General features: G+C 41.7%; 1 pseudogene; it reads right to left on the bottom strand.

Annotated features, from left to right (window-relative positions):
• Nucleotides 1-2,497: 2,497 nt before the first annotated feature.
• Nucleotides 2,498-2,590, bottom strand: LOC122233346 (annotated as a pseudogene).
• Nucleotides 2,591-13,296: the final 10,706 nt, after the last annotated feature.

Here is a 13,296-nt window from a genome sequence, read left to right as displayed (position 1 = left end):
TTAAAGGTAGAAAACAATATACTTTTATTTGTAGGTTAAGGTGCAAGTTGCTATGGCAATCTAAAATAGTTATACACACTTCGTCATATTATCCTTTTAGACATTTTTATATGTAAGGAATAAGGTTAATCATTTAGGAAGTTTGACAATAATGAGAAAATTCTCCTCAAAAAAAATTTCCTTACTGTGCTATTGGTATAAAGCTCATAATAGCCAAGACACTTAGGGGCGCCTGGGTGGCTCGGTCAGTTAAGGCTCTGACTTCAGCTCAGGTTATGATTTTGTGGTTCATGAGGTCGAGCCCCGCATCGGGCTCTGTGCTGACAGCTCAGAGCCTGGATCCTGCTTCGGATTCTGTGTCTCCCTCTCTCTCTGCCCTTCCCCTGCTTGCACTTTCTCTCTCTCTCAAATATAAATAAACATTAATTTTTTTTTTAAATAGCCAAGATGTTTATATTAAGGGCCTGAACCCAACTCATTAAATAAAAATAAAAGCACATTTCTTGAAAAAGTGCTAAAGAAGAAGGTACGTCAAAAAAATGCCCTATACATATTTTTTCAAAAGGACATAAACTATACTTTTCAGCACTGTCTTCTCTTCAAATTTCCTTGACCAACAATATATAGCAGGACTTTAATGTCCAGATGGCATTGTAGGAAGATGGCTACGGCAGTCGTGTGCAGAAAAGCATGTATGTAATGCAGATAAAATATAAAGATATTATTCCAAAATTAAAATTGTCAAGATAGTCAATTCATATCTGAAAGTCTTGTTGTATCTTTATATAATTAAAAAACATAAATCTTGTATATTGTGCCTCAAGAGTCATGTCTTGAATGGTACTTGAAATGCAGAATCTCCACCTTTAAAATGACAGTTGACATTTTCTACGCAGGCAGGTATTTCATTTCTGTGCTGTTTTATAGACTGTCTACTTTTAACGAAGTTGGTTTTTAAATAAAATGTTTATGATAAACAGCTTATCGGTTATGAGAACAAATGACTTCTTCTAAGCCCTAGTGTAAAATACATGCTTTCCAAATATGGAATGTTTATTTTATTTTTTAATTAATTTATTTTTTAAGAGAGAGAGAGCAAGGAGAGGGTCAGAGAGAGAGGGAGAGAGGGAGAGTATCCCAAGGAGGCTCTGCACTGTCAGTGAGGAGTCCCGTGCGGGGCTGGAACTCACAACTGTGAGATCATGACCTGAGCGGAAATCAAGAGTCAGACGCTTAACTGGCTGACCCACCCAGGCGCCCTGGAATGTTTAATATATAGATATTGAACTTTTAAAAATGGCCATCTTAAGGGGCACCTGGGTGGCTCCGTTGGTTAAGCATCTGACTTCTGCCTAGGTCATGATCTCAGGGTTCATGGGTTCAGGCCCCACATCGCGCTCTGTGCTGACAGCTCAGAGCCTGGAGCCGGCTTCGGATTCTGTGTCTCCCTCTCTCTCTGCCCCTCCCCTGCTTGCACTCTGTCTCTCTCTGTCTCTCTCTCTCTCTCAAAAATAAATAAACATTTAAAAAATGTTTTTAAATTCCCAGTTTTATTATACTGCAAAGCTGAAATTCATCTACTTCTTATAAAAAACATTCTGTTCATTCAAGCAGGACTTTGCTCCAATCTTCTTCAGTTTCCTTCTACCATATTCTATAGTGGACCTGCAAGTTTATTGTGCACATGCATTAAACCGTTAAGTAGTTCACAGTTTTAACTCTTAGTTCTGAAGTAACATCTTCGGGGGTGCCTGGGTGGTTCAGTTGGTTAAGTGTCTGACCCTTGGCTTTGGCTCAGTCCATGATCCCAGGGTCATGGGATGGAGCCCCACATTGGGCTCTGCACTGAGCGTGGAGCCTGCGTGGGATTCTGTCTCTCCTTCTGCCCCTGCCCCACTCATGCTCTCTTTCTCCAAAATTAAAAAACAAATTAAAAGAGTAAATAAAGTAGCATCTTCATCGTACACAAATGTAGTTCAGAGATGATGCTGGAAAGATGATATATTCTACCTGTGACTGACTCCTTCTTTCACTGCTGTGCACAGACAGCACAAATGCCTTGTGTATGCCTATTATGAGAATATTACCTGCAACAGGTCTATTCCACCAGCTTTTATTTTCTTTTCAAAGGCATCACATTCTGTTTGTAAGTTTGCAGGATTCCCATTCCCACAAGGGTATGAGCAGTTTTAGGATCAACATCAATATGCTTTTAAAAAGGTATTCCACACCTACGATTGGGAGACTTGAGGACAATGGGTGGGAAATTCTACATATTCATCCACATTAAATGTCTCCAAATATTTAAGAGAGAGGTCTCCATTCTTGTAATGCTCTGTTGGTTTTGTTTTTGTTTCTGTGTTGTTGGAGGGGGTGGGGGGTGAGTATAGTTGACCACTATTAGGCTTTTTTACTAATGATGTATACTAATGATGATACATTGGTACACCTGAGAGACCAACTCACTCTTCTGATGCTGGAGCGGCAGGAACCCCTGATAACTTTTCGAGAGAGAAAAGTTGATTGTGCATTATTAAACTGATAAGAGCAGATACTACACTTGATCTTAGCCAAAAGGCCAAGAAGCGATTATCGTGCATTATTAAATATTCAACCGTGTTGATTTCCTTCTCCCTTGGCAAGAGTTGTGAATGATCACGTACACAAACACCAGCTTCTGAACTTCCAGTGACTAACACAGTAACTTGGATAATGCTACACGTTTGGACACAATTGTTGCAGGGTCCCCGAGCACGAGAGTCCTTGACACTCTGTATGGTGCATCTTACTAGGTTTATTTAAGGAGCTCGGGGACAGGACCCACAGGCAGAAAGAACCGAACTTTTGTTGTATGAAGCTGGTAGTTATACTTAGTACTCAAGTGGGAGGGGATGTGCAGGGAGTATCCGACCATAAATGTCTTCTTTGAAGTTCTACTTGTAAAACCACTTCCACAAGTTTTTCTGGTGTTTCTCATTCAGGTCTATATTACGTATTGGTGAGATATACAGGCAGTCACGAGACCCCTTAAGAATGTAGCAACTCGGATGCATCTGATCCTTATGGGAACTATGCAAGCTATGGGTCAGCCTTCCAGGCTTAAGGTGAACATTTCTCTGCTTCGATTCCTCACCACGATGACCCAAACTCACGTATATACAAAAAAAAAAAAAAAAAAAGATGTCTCTTTCTATTTTTAAAAATTAAACTTCTATACTCTGTTCTTAATCATGATGATTTTCAAGCTCCTTTGTGCTGATACAATGTGTCAGCAGAATAGCCCAAGATGATGAGTCATTTGACAGTGAACCAGATCTAGACAGGTAATCTGCATGTCATTCATTAACAGAGGGTGCATCAAAATAACCATACTCACTTTGTATTTTTCTTTCATGCTGTCATTGCCAACAGAGGCCTGAGATTATCCCACAGCCAATCACTGGGGACCACTGTGTTTGGGGATATGAAGAATCTGGCACGGGCAGACTGACATCACAGTGTGGTAGGAATTGCTACCACCTTATTTTTATTTCCCATATATATTAAGAAACACCTGCTTTAAAAGGGGGGTGGCCACTTTGTGAGTTTAAGTCCTGCCTCAGGCTCTGTGCTGACAGCACAGAGCCTGGAGCCTGCTTTGGATTCTGCGTGTCCCTCTCTCTCTCCCCACCCCCCACCATGCTCTGTCTCTCTCAAAAATAAATAAATATTTTTAAAAAATTTTTAAGGGGGGGTCTCTCTTTACACAAAATATTCTAATTCAAGGACTTAAGCGCCCACGTAGTAAATGGCCTAGAATACAAGTTCAGTTTCAAACACTTGAAAGTGGGGCAAAGGGGCCTCCTTTTCTCTTTAGGATCACCCCTGCCAACCTTGCTAAACTACTATATTGAATTTCCTCAAAGCAAGGGAAAACAAAAGTCTTTTATATTGCCCTGTATTTTTAAACCAATGGCTTCTTTTGCATAGTTCCGTTTATTGCATAATTAAGAAGAAAAAAGACTATTCATACCGAGAGGAAAATTCTTTTGAAAATGTTGTTGCAAATCTTGTAAAATACGGCATATTATGGAGAAAAAAGTTTTCTTTTCAATAAAAACAACAATAAAAAAACTGATTATATCTTAATATAGGCACTCTAATAATTTTAGAATAGTCTACATAAAATCTATATATTAGGTTTTAATGAAGTGAAATATATCCTGGAGAGATGGAAATATACCTTTATATTTTGTTCACATTCCTCACAAAGGATGTGGCTTTTTTGAAGATAGAACAGATAGAAAATGGAAGCATACGTTTAAAAAAATTACCTGAGGCAACTTCACGTATGTTGAAATTTGTTTTGCTCTGCTGTTATTAATGGGCACAGGCAAATTTAAGCCCTTAACGCTTATGTATCTCACATGACAGAAAAAATACTCAGACAAAAATTAATCATATAATAAAAATAAAAAGCTCTCTGTCTTAATTTCCTTGTTTAAAAAAATCTCAAAGCTAGAGGCACATTATTAAAAATTGTAACTCCAAAGACAGAAGCCTTGACCTTTGCCTGGTAACAACTCATAATACTTACTGCAAGGAAACTGAGGCATGGCCTGTCAAACCTTTTAACAGGTTGAAAAATCAATGTGAAAAAAATTTTTTTAAGATTTTTTATTTTTAAGTAATCTCTACACCCAATGTGGGGCTTGAACTCACGACCATGAGATCGAGAGTTACATGCCCCACCGACTGAGCTGGCCAGCCACCCCCCAAAAATATTTAACAACCTTACCCATACTTGCTAACTGCATTTTTCAGAAAAATTTGAAGTGTCACTAAATTTTACAGGTTGGTTCTTTCTATTTAGGTAAAGTCTAAAGGACCTGTACCACTTCCAATCTATTTTAGTTTTTTTTTTTTTTTAATGTTTATTTATTTTTGAGAGAGAGAAAGAAGGAGGGACTGCTAGAAAGGGAGACACAGAATCTGAAGCAGGCTCCAGGCTCCGAGCTGTCAGCACAGAGCCCGACGCGGGGCTCGAACTCACAAACTGTGAGATCATGACCTGAGCCAAAGTCGACACTTAACCGACTGAACCACCCAGGAGCCCCATGTTTTGTTTTGTTTTGAAGTAAACTCCACACCCAACATAGGGCTGCAATTCATGACCCCAAGATCAAGAGTCATGGTGCTTTACTGAATGAGCCAGCCAGGTGCCCCCTTTTCTAGAGTTTTTATTCGGGGTGCTCACTAAATTGCTGCATTGTTGGAGTGCATCACCTTCTAATTCAGTTCCTTCAGCTCCTTCTGGGAGGCAGGCAGGAAGCATCTTTCTCTGAAAAGGTTGCACGAAGCCTCACTCCAAGGCATTCATTTAGGTAGTGCCTTAATAATGTTATGATGTATGACATGTTCTAACATGTTTGCACATTTGTTAATCCATTTGATTCTTAGATTTTTAAAATGTTTAAGTAATCTCTACATCCAACATGAGACTTGAACTTACAACCCTGAGATCAAGAATTGCGTGTTCCACAGACTGAGCCAGCCAGGCACCCCTCCATTTGATTCTTATAACAGTCCTTAGGTAGTGAAATCAGTTGCTATTTTCCTGTTTTATCAGGTTCCAGAGTTGAATGAACATCTCCAAGGACACAGAGCTATTAAGCAGTGGAGGCAAGCTTTGAACTCCAAATCTTTGTGACTCCAAATCTCCAGCTTTTTCTTACAACCTTAGGGCAAAATGTTCTAGATCCTTTTGGGGGAAGGGCTTTATTATTATTATCATGCTGGTATAATTGACAAATAACATTATATTAGTCTCAGGTGTGCAACACAATGATTTGATATCTGTATACATTGTGAAATTCTCATCACAGTAAAAACCAGATCCTTTAATAAGCAAACTCTTACTGCTACCAACCCTCCCCACGCCTGGCCAAACCCTCCTACTGCTGGGCCCCAGCAGTGGCTCGCTGGGTCACGAGGAAATGTAGGAAAGATAGGCCGGTCTAAGTTCACTCTGCTCCCTGGTGTCTTGGCAGTTAGGTGTGTATGTTACAGCTTTACCTCGAAGGAGGCAACTTTACTAAAGTTTAAATATATTAGGACTGGGGCGCCCGAGTGGCTCAGTCAGTCACACATCTGACTCTTGATTTCCACTCCAGTCACGATCTCACACTTTCTGAGATGGACCCCCACATGGAGCTCTGTGCTGACAGCACGGAGCCTGCCTGGGATTCTCTCTCCGTCTCTCTCTGCTCCTCCCCTGCTCGTGTGCTTGCTCATGTACTCTCTCTCTCAAAATAAATAAACATGTAACAACAACAACAACAAAAAAGAACCGGGGTGCCTGGGTGGCTCAGTCTGTTAAGTGTTCGACTTCGGCTTAGGTCATGATCTCACAGTTCGGGGGTTTGAGCCCCGTGTCGGGCTCTGTGCTGACAGCTCAGAGCCTGGAGCCTGCTTTGGATTCTGTGTCTCCCTCTCTCTCTGCCCCTCCCCTGCTCGTGCTCTGTCTCACTCTGTCTCTCAAAAATAAATAAATGTAATAAAAGAAAGAAAGAAAGAAAGAAAGAAAGAAAGAAAGAAAGAAAGAAAGAAAGAAAGAAAGAAAAAGAAAGAAAGAACCTATTAGGACCATCTGTTGCACAATTCCCTCCCATCACCTCATCACCTTAGCAATCCACATGCCAAATAAGCAGAAGTTTATCAGGAAAGATTACAAGAAAGTGCTAGCAAATGCAGCCTCTTCCTAGTTCCAAAGTTATCTCTCCGTCTCAGCTGGTGCTCCCTTTCCTGCTGTCTGGCGTCTTGTGATATTCAGCTCTTGCTCATGAGCTCTGGAAAAGTCCCAGATGGATCCCAACACTCTCAGCATTTGGCACCAAAGGTCCCATTTGGGTTTTTCCATGACTTTACTAATATCTGGCCCCCTTAGATAGGAATAATGCTAACATTACATAAATTGCTACTGGTAAAAAAATAAGAGAGAGAGGAGAAAAGAAAGGGAAAAAGAAAGAAAGAAAGAAAGAAAGAAAGAAAGAAAGAAAGAAAGAAAAAGAAAGAAAAGATGTCTGTTCTGATAGATTGCATAGTTTTCAGAAAAAGATTGCCAATGATCACTTAATGACCCTTGGATTATAGTGAGAAAGAATAAAATTGAGTATTTTGGGGGTGCCTGGGTAGCTCAGTCAGTTGAGCATCTGACTTCGGCTCAGGTCATAATCTTACGGTCTGTGAGTTTGAGCCCTGCATCAGGCTCTGTGCTGACAGCTCAGAGCCTGGAGCCTGTTTCGGATTCTGTGTCCCCCTCTCTCTCTGACCCTCCCCCATTCATGCTCTGTCTCTCTCTGTCTCAAAAAAATAAATAAAGTTTAAAAAAAATTGTTTAATAAAATTGAGTATTTTTTTTTAAATTTTTTTAAATGTTTATTTATTTTTGAGACAGAGAGAGACAGAGCATGAACAGGGGAGGGGCAGAGAGAGAGGGAGACACAGAATCGGAAGCAGGCTCCAGGCTCTGAGCCGTCAGCCCAGAGCCCGACGCGGGGCTCAAACTCACGAACCGTGAGATCGTGACCTGAGCTGAAGTCGGACGCTTAACCAACTGAGCCACCCAGGCACCCCTAAAATTGAGTATTTTTTTAATGCCAGGCAGTGTGCCAACAGTTTTACATGCATTATATCATGTAATCCTTATAGTCACTTCATGAGAGAAATATTATACTTATCCCCATTTTACAAATGAGAAAACTGAGATCCAGAAAGTTACAGTAGCTTGCTCAAGCTCACTTCATTTGTAAATTATAGGGCTAAAATTTTCACCAAGGCTCAGAGTGGCATTTTGGTCATAAAAGCATTGTTCAGGGAGACAAAGGAAGGACAGATGGGCCAAGGGGTGACTCAAGTAACCACTGACTTCCTTCCTTCAGCCTAAACCTGAGTTCATCTGTATAAAGCTTCTGTGATTTGATAGGAAACACGTAGGACCGAAGATGAATCACCAATGACTCCTCATTGTGTTAGGATTGGGGAGTTGATCAAAGTATTTGTTGTGCGGATATGTAAAAACTGCCCCCTAAGAAGATAGTTTTCTGCTTCGTGAATCAAATGCAAGAAGCGTGCAGAGCAAACACCATGCTTTAGACTGCTACCTGTCATGGTTTATTCTCTCTGCCCTGTAGAAGTGGATAAGAATACATTGATTCGTTATTATTTTTAGACAACATGTTTACCTTTCCATAGTTGTGCTTTAATATAGAAAAGAGGGTGGATAACCTGTTTTCATGGGTGACCTTATCTTGGGGTCAAAAGGCTCACAAATGCACATGTTATTTCTTCATCCATTTTGACCAGTATTATTGACTCTATTCCCTATGCTGTACTTTCCATTTCCATGACTCATTTATTTCATAACTGCAGATTTGGCCCTCTTATGTCCCTTTTATCTATGTCACCCACGCCCTCACCCCCCTCCATTCCGACAACCACCAGTTTGTTCTCTGTATTTGAGTCTGTTTTTCTTTTGTTTGTCCCATCCATTTACTTTTAATAGTGAGGTGGGGGAGGGGAAGCATTCTGTACTGTTCATTAGGTCTCAGGCTCTTAGGGAGGCTGTGCCTTTTGGACTGTGAACTTCGCAAGTGTTTCTCTCTTTTTTTGTCTCCCCTCCTTAGGTGGGACAGGATGACCAGAAGGGGCTGGCGCTGGGTATTTCTTCTCTCCCGTTTGGAAAACTAGAGCTGGTTGGAATTGGATATTTCCCTTTCCCCAAGTCACTGGCGCTCTGATAAAACCCCAGCAGGTTAGGCTCTGGTCAAAGAGTCTCTCCTGAGGGCAGACCTTGTTAAGAAGGAAATGATCTGATGTATTTCAAAATAGTTTATTTTTTTCCTCCCCCCTGCCTGGTAGAGCTCCAGGACGTCAAACATAGAAGGATGGGGTCCTCCTGATAACTGACTTCCCTCAAGTTTTTATCTCCTGAACTTGTCCATGCTGAGCCTCTCGTAATTCATCAGTGACAGTTCAGCTTTCCCTACCCTGACACTGATTTCCCATGGAGGTTTCTGCTTTGGTAAGTCCTCTGTATCTACCTGTCATTCTCTCCAATTTGGGGGTGAAGCATAGAGTGCCTATATGAGCAGTCCCCCAGAAAAATCTGTGCTAATGAGCTTTCTTGGGAGACAACATCTTACATGCATTGTCACAACTCATTACTGGAAGAATTAAACATGTCCTGTGTGACTGTACTAGAAGATTCTTGAAAGCTCACCAGTCTGCCCAGTGACTTCCCTTCTCTAAGGAATCTAAAGAGAATTGTTGATTTTTTAGTTTGCTCAGCTTTTCACTATTTATTGGGATGGAGTGAGCATTTCCACGCTTCTTAGAAACAGTACTGGACAGCAGAAGTTCTCAAGCATCTTTTAGAAATGAGAAATACTGAGACTAAAACCTGTTCCTTTTCTTCCTCTGTCTGTAGATTTATAGCAGCTATAATTACCAGTGCAAGAATTGATTCATAGAGGAATCTGTATGTAGTAAGATAATCTTGATGTAAAACATATTTTACACATGTTAGATGCTAGGATTTGAGACATTACAGTGTAATAGTAAACTGTATGGCTTCTGGAGGCAAATATACTGTGATACTGGCTCTTGCTATATATGATCTGTAGGGTCCTGAGCAAGATATTAATGTATTTGAGTTTCAGTTTTACATCTTTTATTTATTTTTTTAATGTTTTATTTATTCTTGAGAGAGAGAGACAGAGACAGAAAGACAGAGCATGAGTGGGAGAAGGCCAGAGCAAGAGAGGGACACAGAATCAAAAGTAGGCTCCAGACTCTAAGCTGTCAGCACAAAGCCCAACGTGGGGCTCGAACTCACAATCCGTGAGACCAAGACCTGAGCCAAAGTCAGACACTCAACCAACTGAGCCACCCAGGCGCCCCTGGTTTTACATCTTTTAAAAGTGGGTAATACATATGAATATAAAAGTATAGTATAAATATTGATTTTTATTTTTTAAAAGTTTATTTTGAAAGAGAGAAAAAGAGAGCATGCATATGAGTGGGGGAGGGACAATGAGCGAAAGGGAGAGAGAGGATCCCAAGCAGGCTCTATGCCGTCAGCACAGAGCCCAATGCATGGCTTGAACGCACAAACCATGAGATCATGACCTGAGCTGAAATCAAGAGTCGGATGCTTAATCGACTGAGCCACCTAGGCGCCCCTATAATACAAATATTTTAAATACATATATAATGTAAGTAGGATAGAACAGAAAAATATAAAATATAAACATGTAAAATATATTTTAAGGAGGCTAATAATGCCTGTATACAGAAAAGGGTTAAAAGACCTATGGCATAGACAGACATAACACTGAGAATGCCCTGCCTGCAAGGTTGGCCCTGGGTTGGCACTTGGGAGGTTGGGTTTGGTAAAGGTTCCCCCTATTGTCTTTTTTTTTTTCAATGTTTATTTATTTTTGAGAGATAGAGAAATAGAGCATGAGCTGGGGAGGGGCAGAGAGAGAGGGAGACATAGAATCCGAAGCAGGCTCCAGGCTCTGAGCTGTCAGCACAGAGCCCGATGCGGTGCTTGAACCCACGAACCGCGAGATCATGACCTGAGCCAAAGTCAGATGCTTAACTGACTGAGCCACCCACGTGCCGCCCCACTATTGTCTTATTAAAGAGTCGTTCACTCTGCGGAAATTGTGCAAATAATATGGTTTTTGCTGCACACCTGGTTTCCTTCTGGGAGTCTGGACTTTGAGTGTATGCTAAGCATAGACTGCCTATATGAGCAGTCCCCCAGAAAAATCCTGGGCACTGAGTCTTCTAATGAGCTTTCCTTGGAGACCACCTCTTACATGCATTGTGACAACTCATTACTGGAAGAATTAAACATGTCCTGTGTGACTGTACTAGAAGATTCTTGAAAGCTCATGGTTTCCTCTAAACTACACCCCATGCGACTTTGCCCTATGCTGATTTTTCCTTGAATCCACTTACTGTTATAAATCATAGCCATGAATGCAAATATACTGAGACTCGTGAGTTTTCCTAGCAAATCAGTAAGCCTGGGAGTGGCCTCGCAGACCCCTCACACAACCTTACTTTATTAGATTTTTCTAGCCAATTACATAGGATTATGCTTTGCATAATATTATAGTAGTAAATAATAATAAACACTAATAAATGACAACTAGAAGTATTATTATCTTGTGATAACATGGTGAATTTGAATCTTACGCTAAAGGACATGGAACAGAAAAATGACACTAGCCAAGCTTGAACTTTTCTGAACATTTTCCAAAGTGGATTCCCCTAAAATAAACATAAATAAACACTAAGCTTTTATTTATAGTAGAACAATTAGGACACGGGATTATTGCTGGGACCTTTCTGCTAGACTGGAGTCAATGAAAACTTTACTCATTTCAGCCAGATAGATACTCAGGTATCTTTTCTGAGTGTGTGGGCAAGGGAAATGGAGAATTGTAGCATTCTGAGCCTTTGAGAAAATCTTTGCTCTCCCCACTTCCTCTGCTTAAAAAAATGCAGTGTATTAATATCTGACGAGAACCCATGTGAGATCAAGATATGAAGACAACAGGATACACTTTTTTATTTTCAGGGTAGAACTCTCATGCCTGGCTAATCAACTAGAAAGTCTGATATTTGCATGCCGCAGAAGGAAAAGATCCTAGATGGTTTTGGGGTTTGTATTCTCTAGCTTTTATTTACCCAGGCTTGGTTTCTACATGCAAATTGAAATGTTTCTGCCGGGTCTGCCAGGTTTTAACCACCTTCGTTATCATGCTCGTCACGAAGGATGAAAACTTGAAGGCATATGTATTTTTTGGTTATTGCTGCAATTCTGATACTCAGTGACCTAAGAGACTGCCAGGTTTGGGTGGGATCTTGTGCTCTGCATCAGGTCCAGGGTAAGGACTGAGCAGCCCTGTCACTCAGGCCATCTGATCCTGCAGACCCCATGACGTTGGAACTATCAGTGGTAGGAAAGAGGCTGGCAAACCCCGGTGGGGGATTGCAATTCAGGGCCTTGCGAATTGAGAGCAAGGCCATGCTATCTGCAGTAGAGAATCGGTAGAGAATCTGCCTTTTAAAAATGACTCCTGCCATGCTGTAAAGCTCTAGTTGAGACAGAAGGCCCATCAGTGATCACCGAGTGATCATGCAGTGAAACTTCTCCTCATGAACTGGGGCAGATCAACCAAGCCATAAATCAGGGGGTCCTGGCAGGAATCCATCATAAAATGAGATGCTACTTCCAGAATTGAGAATAAGCAGGACCAGAGGGTACAAGTAAGTTGCATGAGCAGTATATCCCAGACCCCACGCCCCGATCCCTCCCACTGTTTCCTCAGTGCCCCTCCTCTGCTCATGCTCACGGCTGTATGGGGGGCATTCTGCATGACCAACCAAAGAATGAGAAATGGGTCAAGTTTGTTTTGCAGACGGGTCCACGCTGCAGGTGCGTGCAAGCTAAAAATGCATGGTATCTTTTCTACAGACCCTCAGCAGCCTTAAAATACAATGGCAAGGGAAAATCCTCCTACTGGGCAGAGCTTTGAGGGGTCCACTTTGTGCAGAAGAGAAGTAGCCTGAGGTTAGAATATATATGAACTCATGGGCAGTGGCAGATGGCCTAGCCAGTTGACCAGGGGTCTGGAAGGGAAAAAGAGATCGGAACGTTGCAGACAAGGAAGTCTGGCATGGGGGGATAGGAGTGGGCATGAAACATCAAATGTTAACATCTCTCAGAGAGCATCTGCAGAAGACAAGTTAAACAACCAAGTAGAACGACCTGGTTAGTTGACTGACAGCCAGTCCCTGTCATTGGCCATTTCCGTGCTGGCACGATAGACACATGAAATCAAGTGGCCGTGGTAGTAGGAATGGAGACCAGGCAGAGAACAAGCATTACTGATTTCCACTTACCAAGACTGCCCCTGATGAATGTCCAACTACCAGCAACAGACCCTAGGGAACAGGTTGACTGTACTGGGTCCCTTTTATCCTGGAAGTGCCCGCAGTTTAGTCTCAGGAATAGGTACATATTCTGAGCCTGGGTTTGCCTTTCTCTGCATTCTGAGCCTCAGCCAGAACCACTGTCTGTGGGCTTACAAAGAGTTTAAGTCCCTCGTATGGGATCCCACGCAACTTTGCATCAGCCCGGGGACTCAATTTATAGCATAGGAAATGTCGGAGTGGGTCTGTGGTCGTCGTCTCACATACCATGCCGCCAGAAGCTGCAGTGTGGAGGGAGTGTTGGAA

This window comes from Panthera tigris, chromosome D4 (genome assembly GCF_018350195.1).
Source record: "Panthera tigris isolate Pti1 chromosome D4, P.tigris_Pti1_mat1.1, whole genome shotgun sequence".
NCBI classification, from domain to species: Eukaryota; Metazoa; Chordata; class Mammalia; order Carnivora; family Felidae; genus Panthera; species Panthera tigris.
The sequence above is the reverse complement of the archived record's forward strand: the minus strand, read 5'-3'. Positions and strand labels throughout refer to the sequence as shown.